The sequence below is a fragment of the Caloenas nicobarica genome, chromosome 5 (genome assembly GCF_036013445.1).
Source record: "Caloenas nicobarica isolate bCalNic1 chromosome 5, bCalNic1.hap1, whole genome shotgun sequence".
In the NCBI taxonomy this organism is placed as follows: Eukaryota; Metazoa; Chordata; class Aves; order Columbiformes; family Columbidae; genus Caloenas; species Caloenas nicobarica.
Window position 1 is genome coordinate 43,823,158 of NC_088249.1, and position 16,490 is coordinate 43,839,647.

General features: G+C 46.5%; 1 protein-coding gene across 1 annotated transcript in view; it reads right to left on the reverse strand.

The window, feature by feature from the left end:
* The window catches only part of CD82 (CD82 molecule), a 42,570-nt gene extending 40,922 nt beyond the window's left edge, over positions 1 to 1,648 (reverse strand). Inside the window, exon 1 of the mRNA XM_065636128.1 lies at positions 1,587 to 1,648. The gene's annotated coding sequence lies outside the window, so the exon portion shown is untranslated. The remainder of the gene's footprint in view (positions 1 to 1,586) is intronic.
* Between the last annotated feature and the right edge of the window lie 14,842 nt (positions 1,649 to 16,490).

Genomic DNA, 16,490 nt, shown 5'->3' on the forward strand with positions numbered 1-16,490 from the left:
ATTTTTACAGCTTGTTTGTCATATGCTTATCTCAACATCAGCATACAGCAGCACACTACTGAGACTGCTCCTCTCACTAGACACCTCTCTCTAGATTTTCAGAGCAGTGTTTCTACACTTGGACCTTGTAGTACACCAAAAGGATCCTAGCCACACGCTTCTGCTCGATGGTTCTCATGCAGCCAGTAAGCCTCACAGCAGCAGGCTACAGCCTCAAACTTTGAAGAGGATTTTTCTCAAGGCCAAGGTGCCTGAGAAAGTTAAAAAAAAAAAAAAAGTCTTCTGTGGAGAGGAAGTATCACTGACAGCAGATTTCAAGACAGCACTCTCCAGCTGTATACCCTCACTTGCACAAAAAAGCACATGGGTGTTTTCGGAAGCTACACAGAGAGGCCTCACTAGTGCTGGGATAGGTAACATCCCTGTGAACCTCTACCACCAGCGCCAACCTCTCCAAGAGCTGCTCTTCCTCCCAGCCACCACCTCTGTGAGCACTGCAGTAGGATTCTGTCCCTCCCTCGCACAGCTAGTTAAGTTTCGAGCTCTCATCTCATGCGCAAGATGGAAACGCTAGAGCTGGTCCAAGGCATAGGAACACTTCATCCTGAGCTAGCTTTATAGTTTACTGAAGCCAACATTTAGATTCCAGGATGTTGGGTTTTTTTTTTTTTCCCCTCTCTGTTTTTTTTGTACTGAGTGTTCCATTTTATGTTAAAGCACACGCAGCAGAGCTTCTGTGCTCTAAGGCAGATATGGCATGCCTGGCTTGTAACAAGCCCTTATCCCTGTATCAACAGATTTGTTAACAGTTACACTGCAGGACAATTCACAGCCAACATCTACCCAGCTGTTGAACTGCAAGCATTGCTCGGAACTCTTCTCTTCAAAAAGGAGGGGAGAAAAAAAGGGACACAGGAGGCTGGACCAGGACGAGATTTCTGTAGTTGTAATAGGGGTAAGACTGCTACGGAGGCATCTAATCTACGTCTTGGAAATCAATTAAGACAGAGTCCCGCTGAAGACAGCAGCATAGCCCAGTCTCATCCGTACGCAGCTGAGGCACATTCAGCCTGCCAAAATCGCTCTACAGCAACACACCGGGCCTGTAGGGCTCATTCCTGCGCAACACCAGGTCCACTGCACCTGATGATGACGACTTTTTTTTTTTTTTAGGCCGTGTACCAGCTACTCAAAGAAGATCAAAACTCAGCCACCACTCTAAGCCTGGACGGGCACACACAGAGCCCGCGTGTGAGCTGTGAGCAAGGGGACTCTCCCGCCGAGGGGCTCCCCGCGGCCCCCGCACTAACCCCGGCCCGGGGGGAGGCGCGGGACCCCCGGTGCGCAGGAGGGCTGCCTGCCGGCCGCCCGCGGCTGTCCCGAAAGGGGCCGCGCTAACCGCGCCGGGGACTCCCGCCCCGCCGAACCCGGGGGAGGCGCTCCCGGTCCCGGCCGCCGGCGCCCCGCGGAAAGCCCTCGGGAAGTCCCCACCGCTGAGATCCCCGCGGGAGCGGGGCCGCCAGGCCTGGCACTGGAAGTCCCGGCCCTCCCCCTGTCCTCCCGCCGCCCAGCCGCAGCTTGCCTACCCGCTCCGCACAGCTCGGCAGCGCGCTCCGCTCCCTCCCTTCGCCGATGTGGCCCCGGCTCTGCCGCTTGCCCGGCGGGGCGGAGCCGGCGGCTGCGCTGAGCCGCCCCCAGGGCGGACCGCCGCCCCCCGCCCGGCCCGGCCCCCGCGGGGAGGCTGCGGAGCGGCGGCGCCTCTGCCAGTGGCCGCACGGGGTCGGGGGCTGCCCGCGTCCCCCGGCTGCTTCCCCCGGGCTCCGCACGCACCGCTCGGCGGCTGCTGCCCCGCTTTGGGGCCAGCCTCTCGCTCGGCTGCTGCATCCCGTTGATACTCGCTCGTCAAACCGAGTAACGCGTTTTTCACTCCCCATGGAGCTGAGCTCCTCTCGGCCCCGCTCCCCTGTTAGCCCTTGGCAGCCGCCACTCCAGCTGTGGTCAATTAGTCTTGCTCCACTCGCACAGGTAGCCCAGGTACGGCTCTGGGGTCATTTGCCCTGTATTTACTGTGTCACCCACCTCACCTAAGGCTGTCCCTTTGTGGCTTATCAAGTAGGTACCTACGCACCTTAATATTTAAGGCCACTCACTGCTTGCCTGCTCCTGCGAGATGCACACTGTGGCTCTCTGCCAAGTGAAAGCAAGCCTGATGACCCACTCAAACATATTTCCAATGGGCGATTTTGCTGCCCTAGTGAACCCTGTAAACATCAGCAAGGCTGCTGCATTGTTCCCTGTCCAAACCCCGCTAAGCTCAGTGATTACAGCAATGTGACGATGGTGAGGTGCTAGCGTCATGTGGCTACCGTTTGCTGACTGGTGTCATTGCATTGTTTCCCTGGGCTTCCCCGTTCTGTGTGGCGTATCCGCTTTGCGCAGCAGCCAGCAAGCTCACAGCACTTTGTTCTTGGCGTGTGGCACACTTAGCCCAATAGGATCCTGCCTTTTCTCTTCTGACAGAAGTAAAAATAATTGAGATAAGGCAATCTAATGGTAACAAAACTGTGAACCTCTTTAAATTCTCATTTCAAAGATACCAAAACCAAATCAGGCAAGTCTTGAAAACGAGGGAAGGCCAGGAGGTCCCTCGCCCTTCTGAGGAGCAGCATTCCTCATTTTCATGGTTTCCGCTGTCCTGGCAGGAGGAAGAACAGCAAACTCACGCAGCTCAAGGCCTCCGTCCTCATTCCTGGGGGCAGAAAAAAACTAGCTTGGCCTTTGTACTGAGGCAGGTGTACTATGGCCACCTTACTTTATCCTCTGATATCCAAGATGCCTCTCAATCATCTTTCCTGTGCCTGCAAGGTGATTCCTCACCATGCAGCCGGACTTTGAAGAAAAGATTTTTAAAGCTCCTTTTCTGTGCTGTGCTTTATTTGTTGCATGCACTTGGTTTAAATTCTTGCATTTAGTGCCCCATCCAGTTCAAACTTTTCCATGCAGCTCTCATTCTCCTCCTCTGGTATCAGGATTAAACATGTCCTTCTGCATTTTTGCAGCAGCGGTGCACAGCAGCCTTCTCACTAGCCTGTATATTATCCTGCAGACATCTTACATTGTTAGCAGGATAAGCATGTTGTCGTGCAACAGGCGAACACAGACCACATAACAAGCCCTCCTTCATGCGCCTTGGATAGCGTGAGCCAGGAGGGGCCACGGGAGGTGACTGCACCTGGAGAGCAGGTGCCACTCGCTGAGTGCCACAGAGATTGCAGGCAGCAGCCGGGGCTGTGTGCCCTTCTCCGAGCCACTGCAGCTAACTGCAGGCTCACCAGCTGCAGCTGGCGTGCAGCCTCAGCCAGGGAGAGGGAGTCGAAATGAAGGTGCCGAAGCAGAACGGGGTTGATAAGGTGGAAGTGAGATGACTCACCCTGCACAGGGGCTTTTAAATGTGTTGTCTTGTCACCTCTTTCTGCAACTGTCCACAGCAATACCAGGCTATCCATGGCCTGCAAACTGTCTAATAAACCTAACTTTGCTCAGGCTCCTCTCTCTTACCGAAAGAGTTGAAAGGTCAGTGTCTAAGATGAGGACAAATTTTGCATCAGAATTATTTGGGCAAGTGTCTGAAAATACATTTACGACCAGTCTTGGGGACTATGTGTGCTATGGCAGCACTCCAGCATCTCTTTTCAAGCAGAATTAGCCTTCGTAAAAACACTCCCATTCTCAAACAGAATGTCAAATAGGTTTTGTAACAGGCTTTGTCTTTAATTTAAACATCTGCTCAGGCTTATGTCTGTACTCTGTAAGCCAGAATGCTTACCTATAAAGACAAAAGGCTCTGTGGGGCAGGTGAAATAGTGTCTGCCTTCAGTCCACCTCACCTGTGCACTGACAGAGAATCCAAGCCTTCAGGTACTGAACATGTAGGTTGTCTCTGATTCTTACCAAAAGTGTCCTACTTTGAGGAAGGGAGCCTGGGCTGAAAATATTCCCCTGAGGATTAGTGCAAAGGCTATTTCTTAAAGAAAATGGGTTAAAAAAAAAAAAGTGATTACAAGGTGCAGCACAAATGGGTTGTGTATGTGCCAGCAGCTCCAGTGCCTGAATGAATTTGTGTCATTGGCTTTGAGAATGGGATACGTGTTAGCAAGGGCAGCGTGGAGGTGTATATGCACCAGTGGCTGCATGTATAACTGGTTATGCTTCAGTGCCTCTCAGATATGAATCAGTGAGTATGTAGAAAAGCATTAAGTCTATACCACTGCATTCGCTGGGAACAGGGGATAGGTTTTGAAAGCAAGCTTGCAAAGAGCCTGAATTTTATTAGAAAGTCTGAAGTAAATCATGTTCTTCTGAGAGCTTGCAACAGGGACTTGGCAACGGAGGATAAACAGATCCGGAGAGATGTTGCAGCTGAGCTGTGCACAGATGGTAAACTAAAAGCCCAAGTATAAACAGCATCTTTTTCAACGAACACAGTAGGCTGCATTCTCAGCTAGTGATTAGACAAAAGTGCTTGTAAGAAAACGCACAGGCTGGAGAAACCCACCATTATGTGGCATGTAAGGCCAAAGACCAAATACGATTTCAAAGGCAGCCAGAGACCAGCCAGCAGGTCATTCAGCCAAACAATCTGGTTTTCCTTAGGCCATCTTCATTTCAAACACAACAACCATTCCCTGTCAAATGAATACTTTCTTTTTAGAAATAATTAATCTCTTTACTCAATCAAGTCATGACCTATCCTGTGGATAAACAGGGGAAGTCTGCACAGGAGTCCAAGTCCCTGGGATGCAGCCTCGTACAGGTCCTGATTCATTTGTACGCAAAGTCTGTCTCTTTCAGGAGTGGGGAATACTAACACGCTGCACAGAGCTGGCTGTGCTGCATCTTCACGGCTGTTTGCAGCCGTGCTCTGCGCGGCAAGAAGCTGCACAGTCCCCAGTGCCCCGCTGCATTGCAACGAAAAACGCACTTACCGCATGGCTGTCTACTAATTGTGGGTGGCTGCTAATGATGGAGGGAGCTGCAGCCCCTTATTCTCTGTTGGTAAAACCGTGCTGGGCTGGGTAGGAGCAATTCTGGAACAGCGGGATCTACAGGCAGCACTTCACATCTCCCTGTAGAGCAGGGATGGAAGGTCTCAGGGTAGTTCTGCAGCAAGCTGCAGAGTGGGAGAGACTTTAATCTCAGAGGATCTCTGAGAAAAAGGGGTCTGAGGTTCAGCTGACACAGGTTGCCATCCAGTCTTACATATATCATAGGCAGGAAATTAGTCCTTGGCATTAGGGAGAACAGAGGAAGAGGATGACACATGCGGATTTATAAAGTTTGCATATTTCTTTCCCTTGAAATGTCTTTGAACTGGCCATACATTACTGTGACTCTAAGATTTCTGTGCTGACAAGGCCAAAACATTGAGAGGCTCAGGTGGTAGGTGATGAATGCTATAACTATCAATACGAATTGCCTAAGTTTGAGAAAAATATTCTTTCATAATTGCTTTGAGACAGAGGAAAGACTTCAAAAATAGAGCAAAGAACTGCTGTATTTTTTTCTGTTTTAATTCCAAGTTAAAAATAAAACCAAAAAACACGATCAAACAACTTAGAGTTCACAGTTAGTGCCTGTTTAATAACACAGTATAAAATAGATAGACTGCAAAGCACAATTTAAAATTACAGAATTTGTCAAGTCTAATTTGACAGAAGTGCTTGCATGGCACTGTAAGTGGAATCCTCTTTTATTTGCCAAAAGCTGTGATTTCCTAGCAGGTTAATCATACATGAAGAATAATGATTAGAGTGAACATCAATGAAAGTGCACTGGTTGCTGGGGCTTACGGGCAATGGGAGACTAATTTAATTTTAGGGAAAAAATACGTTTATCAAAAGGTATGTTTTAAAAGTAGACCTTTTTCAATTAATGATTTTTACTAATGCTAAGTTTTATGATTTCGAAGTGAACGTCAGCGTTAGTAAACTTTTCCTGATGACGAGTCGCCCTCCCCTGGTTGAAGTGAGAAATGCGGGCAATTGAAATTTTCCAGCCGAAGTCCGACTTGGACAAGCGAAAGGGAAACTGCTTTGCCAGAGCCACCACGTAACCGGGAAGCAGATTCCTCTGTAGCTTGGTTATTTTGGACCCTGGTAGGGGTCCCTCACAGCTGACTGCTACAGAGGTGACTGCACACCCGAAGTCGGTATTTTGCAAGAAAATGTTTCCCTTCCCTTGATGGGCACGGGAAAATGCAGCACACAAGGACATGTCTTCCTAGGCACTGATTTGGGGACTTCTGAACTTCCAGAGTTTGTGATCCATTGAGCATTAGCAAGTGTGGGAACATGTGGCCCCATGAGCTGGACATCTATCTGACTTTTGGGATGGGAAATTTGCTGGAACAACTCAGATTTACCATCCTGTGCCTTCCAGAATTTATTCCTTTTAAAAAATTCTCATAGGAAAAAAAATCTCAAAAGGTCTTCCACAGAGTGTGAGAAGGTCACAGATATCTCTGGGTTAGGAAGAGACCATGACCATTGCCATGGTCTTGCTCATTTGAGGCAGATAAGACAGAAAATGCCAGAGAAGTTTAAAAAAGGCATCCTAGTCACCAAGGAGCTCTTGCTTGTGCTGAGTGCTGTTCAGTACCTGGGCATACCTGGGCCAACAACATTCATAGTGTGACTTTGTGGAACTTGATAGAGCTAAGACTTAATACAATTTTACAATCCTCTTTGTGCCTTTTGCAGTCATTTTTGGCAACCAGAAACTAATTCCAAAGAGGTAGCATTCGGGCTCAGTCCATTTAAACATGTGTAGATGGACACCTGACGAACTTGACCTTACTCCTGAGGCTTCCACGCTAGATACCAAAATCTTTCTTCTTCCTTTTATACAGAGACATTCTTCTTCCAGTGTGCTTTCTGTCATTGGAGATACAAGGTGTCTTGTTTGTGCCTTTTGCAGGAGAGATCTTACCTTGAATCACAACCTCCTCTTCAGAGGGCACCAAGTATTTCCACTGTTCCTTCAGGAGCAAAGTAGCATCTTGTTTCTAAAGGCAGCCTTTGGGAGCACGATAGGTTCCACTTCAACCTTGTTTAGACCTCGTAGTTAAAAATTGAAGTGGTATTCTGGGTTTTATGTCCAGCTTTGTACTGGAAGGTTATGAAATGCCAAAGCACCATGAGATTGCTCCTACAAGATTTTAGCTATTTTGCAAAGTATCTTTCCAAAACAGCGTTTCTGAGGGTAGGCTGCCTGGATGACTATGTGCAGTTTTCTGCATAGTAGGAAGAAGGAGCCAGAGTGCTGCTAATGAGACTACTTTCCTCCTAGGATCATAACTTGAATGTAAAGTTGCATGGATCTGCCCTTTTTCAGAAAGGGAGAATGAAATTGGCACCAGAGAAACACGGGCACATCTGCGCAGATCTTATATGTGATTCACTCCTGGCACTCATGTTGACCTGGACCACCTCTGTCTGTGACACAAGGCTGAATAAATGTGTTTAAACACTCACCTGTTTCTTGACAGTTCTTTTAACTGTCTGTTACCTTGGATTGAGAGGAATGAGTGTGTCCCTTGGCCCCAGACACTGGTTAGAAGTCACCTCCTTCAGTCCAGTTAGCATAAACACTCCAGAAAATCCAAGGAAGGAGAACCCATTTCAAGATCTGCCAAAGTAAATGAAAGCACTCAGCACTGGCACTGCCAGGCTGGATATTTTCTCAGGGAAATGCATGCAACACTGACATGATTTACCTGCAGGAGTAAGGCAAGTGGAACAAACAATCCTATGACACTAGTACTTCTTGTGTGAGCTCAGATCCACAAAAGTGTTAGAGACTTAATACCCTTCAATTTCATTTATGAAGGCATCCAAGCAACTCCTTGCTATGCAGATCCAATTTTAAATCTTGCATTGAAAGAAGACTCCTTCCACCTTTGCCTCCCTGCTCTTTCGCACTCAGGTGTATGTTCCAATGCCCACGTGGGCAGTGAGGTGCCCAAATGTGCCTCTGCATCACCTGTTTATGCACATAAAGCTGCAGTGAACCCCATGTAGGAGTCAAATCCTTGAGGTCCACTCATGACTTGCAGTTGGTCATGTGCCTTTCTTCCACTTGGTGTCTCTCTTTAGCCTCAAATCTGGGGCTGGATCTCCAGTAGTGCTCTCCTGGGGAGGATTATTTGTTATTTGCATCATAGAAGTACTCCAAAGTTTCAGCAGAGCACTGTGACTCCATAGTGGTTAGCAACATAGAGAACTCACAAAATGAGACTCCCTTTCCCTCCACGCCCAGCTGTATAGTTTTGCTATACGCTCCCTGTCAGCTTTAAATGTGTTTAGGAAATTCAAATATTTTTTAGTTGCTGCTTTGTTTCATGAAGGTAACATATTTGTTGTCCAACTTGATCTAATTTGTGTTACAGAGAGCTAGGGCTGGTACCCTCTAAGAAGTACTAGAGAAGTTTACAGGCATGCAAGTGAAACATAAAGGGTTAATTTCAAAATAACATCAAATAAAAGCACAGTCTTTGCCTTTTCCCTTATGCACAAATTGAGAAAACAAGGGAGAATTAAAAAAACCCTGTACAATACTTCTAATCATTCATGTTGTAATGGAAAAACTGGCAGGGGGTGGGGGGGTTATTTCAGCCTTTTTGCACCAGAACCCAAATTCTTTATGGTACATAAGTCTGGTTTGATAGGGAAATCCATGAGCTTGCCTTTCTTTTAGATTTCTGTGTAGTGCAAGCCAGTTTTTCAATGATAAAAGCTACACTGGAACTCTCTGCTTTGAAAAACTTCAGAATTTGCTGCTACACATGGAAAACACTGTGACTGACAGCATAAATGCCTTAATGTGCTTGATTCGCTCCTGTTTCTGGGCATTTTCTGTTTTGCTGGTTCCTCTGAGATTAAGTCTCTGAGAGAAAGTGATCCAAATCTAAAGTGGTTGACAGTCCCCTCAAATAAAACCTCTTTTCTCCAAAGACCTCTTGGTGTCTTGCTTAATTCTGATCTGGAGACCTAGAGACTAGACTCTCAGCTAGTATAAATGAGGGAAGTATACCACATAACAGCAGCTGAGGATCTGGAAAATAGTATCTACCAATAACTTCTTACTTCATGTGGGTTCTACCCAAATAATTCACTAGCCCTCCTGTGGGAGAACAAAGCACTGTGTATTTCCTTTTACGAGCTGTTTTGCACATAAATGCTCTTTGCAGTCCTAGTACATGTCCACTGAAACCAGTGAGAGCAAGTTTGCAAAATCTGTGCACAGCTTATTTTTAAATCCTTTCAAAATCACAGAGGAATGTTCATCAGATTGCAGATCCCCAGTGCAAAATAACTGCAAAGTGTGCCAGCATTTTCTTAGAGCAGATGCTGAGATAACATTTTGTCCTTTTGCTGTGCCTGTGTGAGATGAGCAGGGACACCCTGGACTTTCATGGCTATAGGTTACTGAGTCTGGACAAGGATGGACGTGCCATCTAGCGGCTGCTCATCCTGATTTCTTGGACAATCCCAAAATCTTAACCAGATCCTCCTCATTTCTCTCTGGCAAGTAGAAAATTAGGCATTGCAGGCTCTGTCTGGTTAGCAGGATTTGCCACTACTGGTGTTTCTAATAGAAAATCGATTGAGGGTTTCTCCAGTGTCGCTTGCACTGACCCAAGAAAACAGGCTTCTGGTACTTGTCATGGGTGAAGGTTTCCCTGTCCAGAAGCTTTTCTCCCTCTTCCACTTGCAAGATGTTCCTCGCCATGTCCCATTTCACTCCTACTCTTTTGGGCTGCCCTCAGCAGCCCCTTTCGGTCTCTGGTGCAGGGGGGCCGCAGGGGAGGCAGCACTTCAGAGAAGGCTCAGAGCAGCTATAAACAACCCTTTAACTCTCCTCCTCATCATGCCAAAAAATGACTAAGGCTGCTATGAAAGGGATGTTAGATGTGGGAAAGCAATTTGCAACCCTCAGGATCCTGCTTGCCACCAGCAGAGTTTCCCCAGTGAGAAGAAGGCAGAGAGACATACTCCACACTGTCTCTAGACACTCTCCACCAAGCCAGCACTGAGCAATCCCATACATCAGGCTAATATCAAATGCAACCGCAGAGGAGGCTTCCCCTTATCTTTCAGGACAATTACCAAGCTATACATCACTTGAGCAGTCTGGGAACTATGGCAGACTGTGGTTTCTGGTAAAACGGGAAAATCTTTTCATGGTTAGAACTGGCAATGAAATTTGTATCCCACCTCCATCTGGGCTGAGCCACGGGGTGATCACTCTCTGGGAGATGAGCTTCTCTCAATGTCAAGGGGCAAATAAATAAATAACTATGTGTGAATGTGCATTTCAAGGAAAAATCATGCTTTTTTCCCTTCTCCCCACCTGCCTCTCCTTTTGCCTTGGAGAAATTACGAGTTTCCTCAGGTCCTCAGAGAGGCTGAAAACTGTCCAAAATGTGCTTCAGGAAAGTGATCGCTCAAAGTGAATCAGTTTCCAGGGTCTGCTCACCATCTGTGTGCCTCTAGGAGATTGTTACACTTTTGGTTGGCTTCATCCATCTCTCTTATTCCTTGGTTACAGTCAAAACAGTTTTAAAAGGGTTTGGTTCCCACAGTGGGAAAGTAACTGGGATGCTGCCTGCTAGCATCGTTTCACCCAAGAGCAGCTGACGCCTCATGGAAAACTTTGAAAAGCAAATTTCTCTTCTGAGTCAGTTCTGCTGATGCAGCTTCCGCTCAGACAATTTCTCTGCTACCTTCTGCTCTGTATTCGTAAGGCCATTTGTATGAGAGAGGATCTTGCTTTCCTCGAAGGATGCACCGCTCCTAGTGAAGTCACAAGCATCTGTGCCATTGATTCGCCCACCCTGAACAATCTGGACTGGTTGATTTTCAGGCAGAAAGAGTCTGATACGATGAGCCATAGTTTTCTAGTCTGGCATGTTTTGAATTATTATTCCGCCTCTGTTACATTTTTCACAGAAGTGCCCCAAGCCACTGACAGACTCTGTTTAGCAATAAAGAAATAATCGTCTCCGCAGCAGCTAATGGGATGCCAACAAAGATGCTATGTGGTTGAGTCATCTTCGTGTTGCAATAGCGCTGCCCAGCTAGCCACCCTATGAGATTTAACAGGCCCAGGCTTTTCAGCTGGGATAATTCATCTCTTGCAGTCTCTCTCAATAAGCTTCACTAACTAGAAGGGTGAAAAAAAGCCCCTTTCATTGCAGAAGACAACTGATGGTCTCACCACCTAAGGTGCTGACTGTCCCAACATGTATCTTCATTAAATGTGGCAGTCAGTGAGGAGGCTTGGGAAAAAAAAAAGTCTTTTCATTGTCTGAGAGCTTGGAGAATGATCCCATAGCACCCACTCATCTGCCGCCGACAGCTCAGACTGTTGGCCAATAGCTGGGTTTCTAGTGCTAGCCAAAAGAGCCCTGGTAACTCCAGCTCAGCTGCCGCTGTTTCACAAAGTCGCTCATGTAGTTTGGTCTGTGTTGGAGACTGGATGGATGATGCCTGAAGCTTGTTTTTGAACACTTGTGTCACGTTGCTGGAAATCTCTGCATTTTTGGGGGAGTCAGCATGCTGGTCTTGGGCACTGAGGCAGTTTTGGCACTCTACCCAGACAACCATAAGGTATGGATTCACCCGTCCCACAATCCTGACCCAGATATTGGGTGGGATTAGAGATACAGAGAGAGAGTACTCTGTTGTGAATAAATGTCTTCTGATTTTCTGAGGTACTCTAGATAACTTAGGAGGGCAAAAGGCTGCTGGTTTCCCTGGTCCTCCTTGAAGAAATAAAAATGCTCTACTGGCTTGTTTGTTTTCTTTCAGACTGATCTGCTAATTCCATTTGCAGAAAGGTTCATTGCTGCTTCTGAGAATAAAGTTTACCCATCCCAGTATTTAGAGGTATCTATTCTTTGAATGCACAGCAGCACAGGTACCCACTGAGTGCTCTGAGAGCAATGGACTAAATTCTGTTCTCATTTCCACCAGCAGAAAAAATGAGTTAATTGACAGAAATCAGTTACTGCTAGGATCCCAGGTTCTCTAAATGATCTAGGCATCTGCCTCTGATCTAGGCATCTGTCTCCTGTTCAGGAACATTTCATTAGCATTAATGAAAAGTATGTGTCTAAAGAGGAGTGAGATATCTGAATAATCCTGGGGGATCTGGGCCTGGATTAGAAAGAGACAGGCAGCAGGAGCCTAAAGGTTGGTTTACTATGAATCGACAATCGCACTGTATTACTTGCCTGCTCTCCAGAGGGATACTTGCATCCAACCTGCTGGTGAGTGGCACCAGCATTCTGCTGCTTCCATGTTGTGAGCAGAAACAGGTGTCTCCACGGCTTTTCTTGCCCCTTCTCATCTTTCTACCTCTCACTGCAACATGAAAACTGTTTGACTTTTCTCCATTGGACCATCTGTCTATGCTAGATCCATCCTAGCAGGGCAGAGCTGCTGTTGTCTATGTTAAGTTCAGTAAGGCTCTCTGCATTCTCCTCAGGAGTGGATGGTGCAGGTTAACTGGGTCTCTCCTCACCCACCTCTCATTTATAGACTGGCTTTTTAGGGGTTGCTTGCCCGTGGCCTAAGGGTACAGCCTGCTTCATGCCGGCAGTGTAGAGGTCCAAGTGGACATTTATAGCACAGTTCCCCACAAGGGATTTATGGCTTGGCTCTGTGCTGCAGCAAGCTGCTAAATACTCAGAGTATGGTACAAATTGGTTGGAGGAGAGGCACAAAGCCAGAGCTCCATGAGCAACATGCAGGAGGTCTTGCTGACTTATGATGTGTGTGGCAAAATGATGGCTGCGGAGGCTGCTACCATAAATGTGGGTATCACGTGTTGCTCTAGTAGAAGCAGCATCGTGTAAACATTAACACTAGGGATCTTAAAATGGTATTCTGTAAAAATAGGGTTGTTCCCTCTGCAAAACAGGCCACCTCTCTTCTCCATTACTAGAAGAAATGAGTACCTCCCTCCATTCTTATTTCACTTTGCCCTGCTGTATTCTAAAACAAAACAAAAAGAGAGTGAGGAGGGAGGTAGTAAAGAAAAAAAATGTGCGTTTGTACGTCCAGCATTCAAATAGTTTGGACACTGCAGCCTGACTTGGACTCTGAAGCACACTGTGGGCCCTAGCTGAAGGCCAGCCACTTTTGATATGTTTGCAAATGGCTACCGCTTTGTTGGGCTGAGGAGGGAATGTCCGTGCATGGAATTAGCCACCTACATGCCTTCCTAAATTTGCTCTGCTGGCCTGAGGATTGGTGTGCCACGGCAACATGAACCCAAAGCCTAGCAGGGCTTCGGTGTGCTTCTAGGTTTGCCAGCACCTCATTTCGATGTGTGCTGAAGGGCTCTGGTGACAGAGAGGAGTGACCTGGTTAAGATCCCACTGAGAGCTGAGTGTTACTGGAGGTCATCACTGCTGATGGCTCCTGCCCATGTGAGAGGAGCAGCTTGGTTTTCATCCAAGCCTTCGACTCGACAGCAGTGAACTCATCACCACATCTGCTTGTACAGCCACACAGGCCCTTGCTGGCCAGCTCGGTGGAAAGAATGGTGCTGAAATATGGTGCAAAGCCTGATGACACAGTGTCTTTCATGGAGATAAAGGGAGTCTGATTCCTTTCATCACTGCTTAAGCAATTGTTTCAGATGTCTTTGCCTTGCTTTTGTTCTGGTGGGTGTGGAAGCTGGGGGCTCTGGCGGCTGCAGAACAACCTTTCCAGAAGGTACAGCTGCCTGTGGGGGCACGAGCAGTTCCCACTCCCTCTTCATTGGAGGGCAACCCCACACCGCGGCATCTCCATCTGCCTTGGCCATATTCAAAAAGCCTGGTGAACGGGGACGTCCCCGCTACTGTCCATTGGGGTGTCTTGTGAAAAGAAGGGCTCTTCAGAAAGGTTTCTCCTTCTGGCTCATGAGCAAATCGCAACATAAGCCAGCGACGCTCACTCCCATCTGACCCCTGCTGTGGTCTTTCTCCCAAGCGGAGACCCAGCCCTGCTGTTTCCCCGCATGCAGTATGGCAGCCAGGAGCGCGGCTGCAGAACGTCGGAGTTAATTAGCATCCAAATGAAAATAAATCAATCAATAGGTTCCCAGCCCCCTTAGAAAATCTCATTATTGGGAACCGACCCAGGCAGGGACTCCCAGGAAGAACTACAGAGAAAGAGATTCTCCAAAGCTGTAATTTTTAAGGTTGTACCACTTGGAGAGTAATTATAACCAGCAAAACAATGTTCACATCTCACATTAATATAAAGTAATGACTGCATGCCTGTAGCCAGCTAACCACAGAACTGAGAAGAGACTGTCAACTCTTCTGTCCTGCCATAATACAAAGCATCTTGGAAATGCTAACAGCCACGGCATGCCAGCCTCTTGTCATCCCTCCTTCTTAAAGACACAGACCAAGCGCTGCTTCAGCCTCCGAATGTTACTTGTACAGGAGATGTCATCACTGATGAGTTTCTTTTCTGTCTAAACTAAAAATGAAAACTAATATGTTTATAATTTTCAGTGAAGCAGAATTTTAAGATCATTTCAGACATTTTAAAAGGCTTTTGTTTCATGAAAATACTGCTTCCAGTTTTGGAAATGTGTCAGATTTCAAAATACCATTTTGACTTCCTTTCTACATTATATTTGCTATCCTTTTTACGCTGGTTCCAAGTATGTCTCTAGGATATTCTTACCGTGATGTGCAATGAAATAGTGGAAACAAGGACAACATACAAATAAATGAAATAAAACAAAACAAAACAAAACACGATAGTATTTTTTGAAAATCCAGCACAATTTCTATAGCTGGAAAAAAATCCCAATATGGAGTATTTTTCTGTGGGAATTTTCACCGAAGTCAACGCAATTTCGACACTTTCCTCTAAAGTTATTTGAAAGTCTCTCAAACATCCAAACAAAAATCTTCTGAGATGAGCCTCAGCAGAAGAGTCTTCATGGAACTTCAGATCAAGGTTGGACCTTAGCTTGAAAAGCATTTGGGTCTAGTGCAGCCAGACCATAAGATCCACAAGACAGGGACTGTGTTTTTAATCCTGTATCAATGCTTAGCCCTGAGCCATGAAAGAAGCGATGAGGCAAGCAACAAATATTGGTAGATTCACTGTATATAGTGACTGTAGTGAGGTTTTCTCTGGCAAAGCTGTAGCGAGTGTTGCTCACTTATGTCAGTGCAGAGGGCTTTGTGCTGGTGGCTCAGTCTGGAGGTGTGTTGGAGCAGGTCAGCCCCAGGGAGGGCTGTGCTGCCTGCCCTTGCTCCCTGCCGACTGCCAGGCTGTCCCGTGGGGCAAAGCCAGTGACTGAGGTCTGACACAGCCCCAGCAGATCTTGATGCTGAGTTGAAAAAGGATTCGAAAAGTAAATTAAGTATTTTGTTTGTTTGTTTGTTTGTTTGTTTTCCTTGGCAGTCCTGATCTCAGTAATAAGAAAGGAGCAAATATAATTCCAAGCTGGTCCTCAGCATTGTATCCGTATTTATGGCTCTTTAGTCTGATATTTGGGAAAAAAAAAAAAAAGAAAAAAGAAAAAAAAATAATAGCTTGCAGAGTTAATAAAACAATGAGAGATCAGAAATCAAGGAGTGTGAAATTATCTTCCTTTAGACTGAGATAAAAAGTGAATAAAATATGGCAAGAGCATTCTGGAGATGAGGATCGAGAGAGGACATATTTATTGCTGGCAACATGTATGAAAGGGATTGTTACAAGATGATCTGCCATCAGAAGGAGACTTCTGCAAGGCAGTTTGAGCACGAAAATGGATATGATTTAGAGGCACTCCCTGCTCTTGGTGGTGGAGAAGATTCAAGTCACTATCTTTACCTGTCAGATTAATTATTTGCCTTTAGCCGAAGCGGTCAGGGGGTCACACTATTTTGTCAGCAAATTCTTTGGACACCAGCCCTGACGTGGCTTCTTTTGACCCTCTGGAGATCTTAAGGGGTGGTGTCGCCTGCTTATGCTTCAGCACCTACGTTCCCATGCAGGGTTTTGGAAGCTTCCCTTTTTTCTCCCTCTTCGCCTCTTGTGCTTTTAAGGCTGTCAGGAGGTTTACTAAGGCAGTTGCTTAGTGGCTGCTCACGACTGTTGATGATAAACTAACTAAATAGCAAAAGAAAGGAAAAGTCAAAGGGATGTTGAGGGCAGAGGTCATGGCAAGATCCACGAAGTCAGCACAGCCTGCAAGGATTGGTGAAAGATTAGAGCGCCTTCACTGTGGTTTTAATGGACTAGAGTAAATCTAGTGGCAAAATTATACCAGTTGCAAGGTTTTGCAAATGGTTTTCTGTGAAACAACCAAATTAGTAATGATGGCCACAGCAGAAAATCAATTCATCCCCAGCCAGGAATGTGGCATGGAAGCCAGATACAGAGGAGGGAAGAGCAGCCTCTAAGATTACTTGGAAACCTGAACGC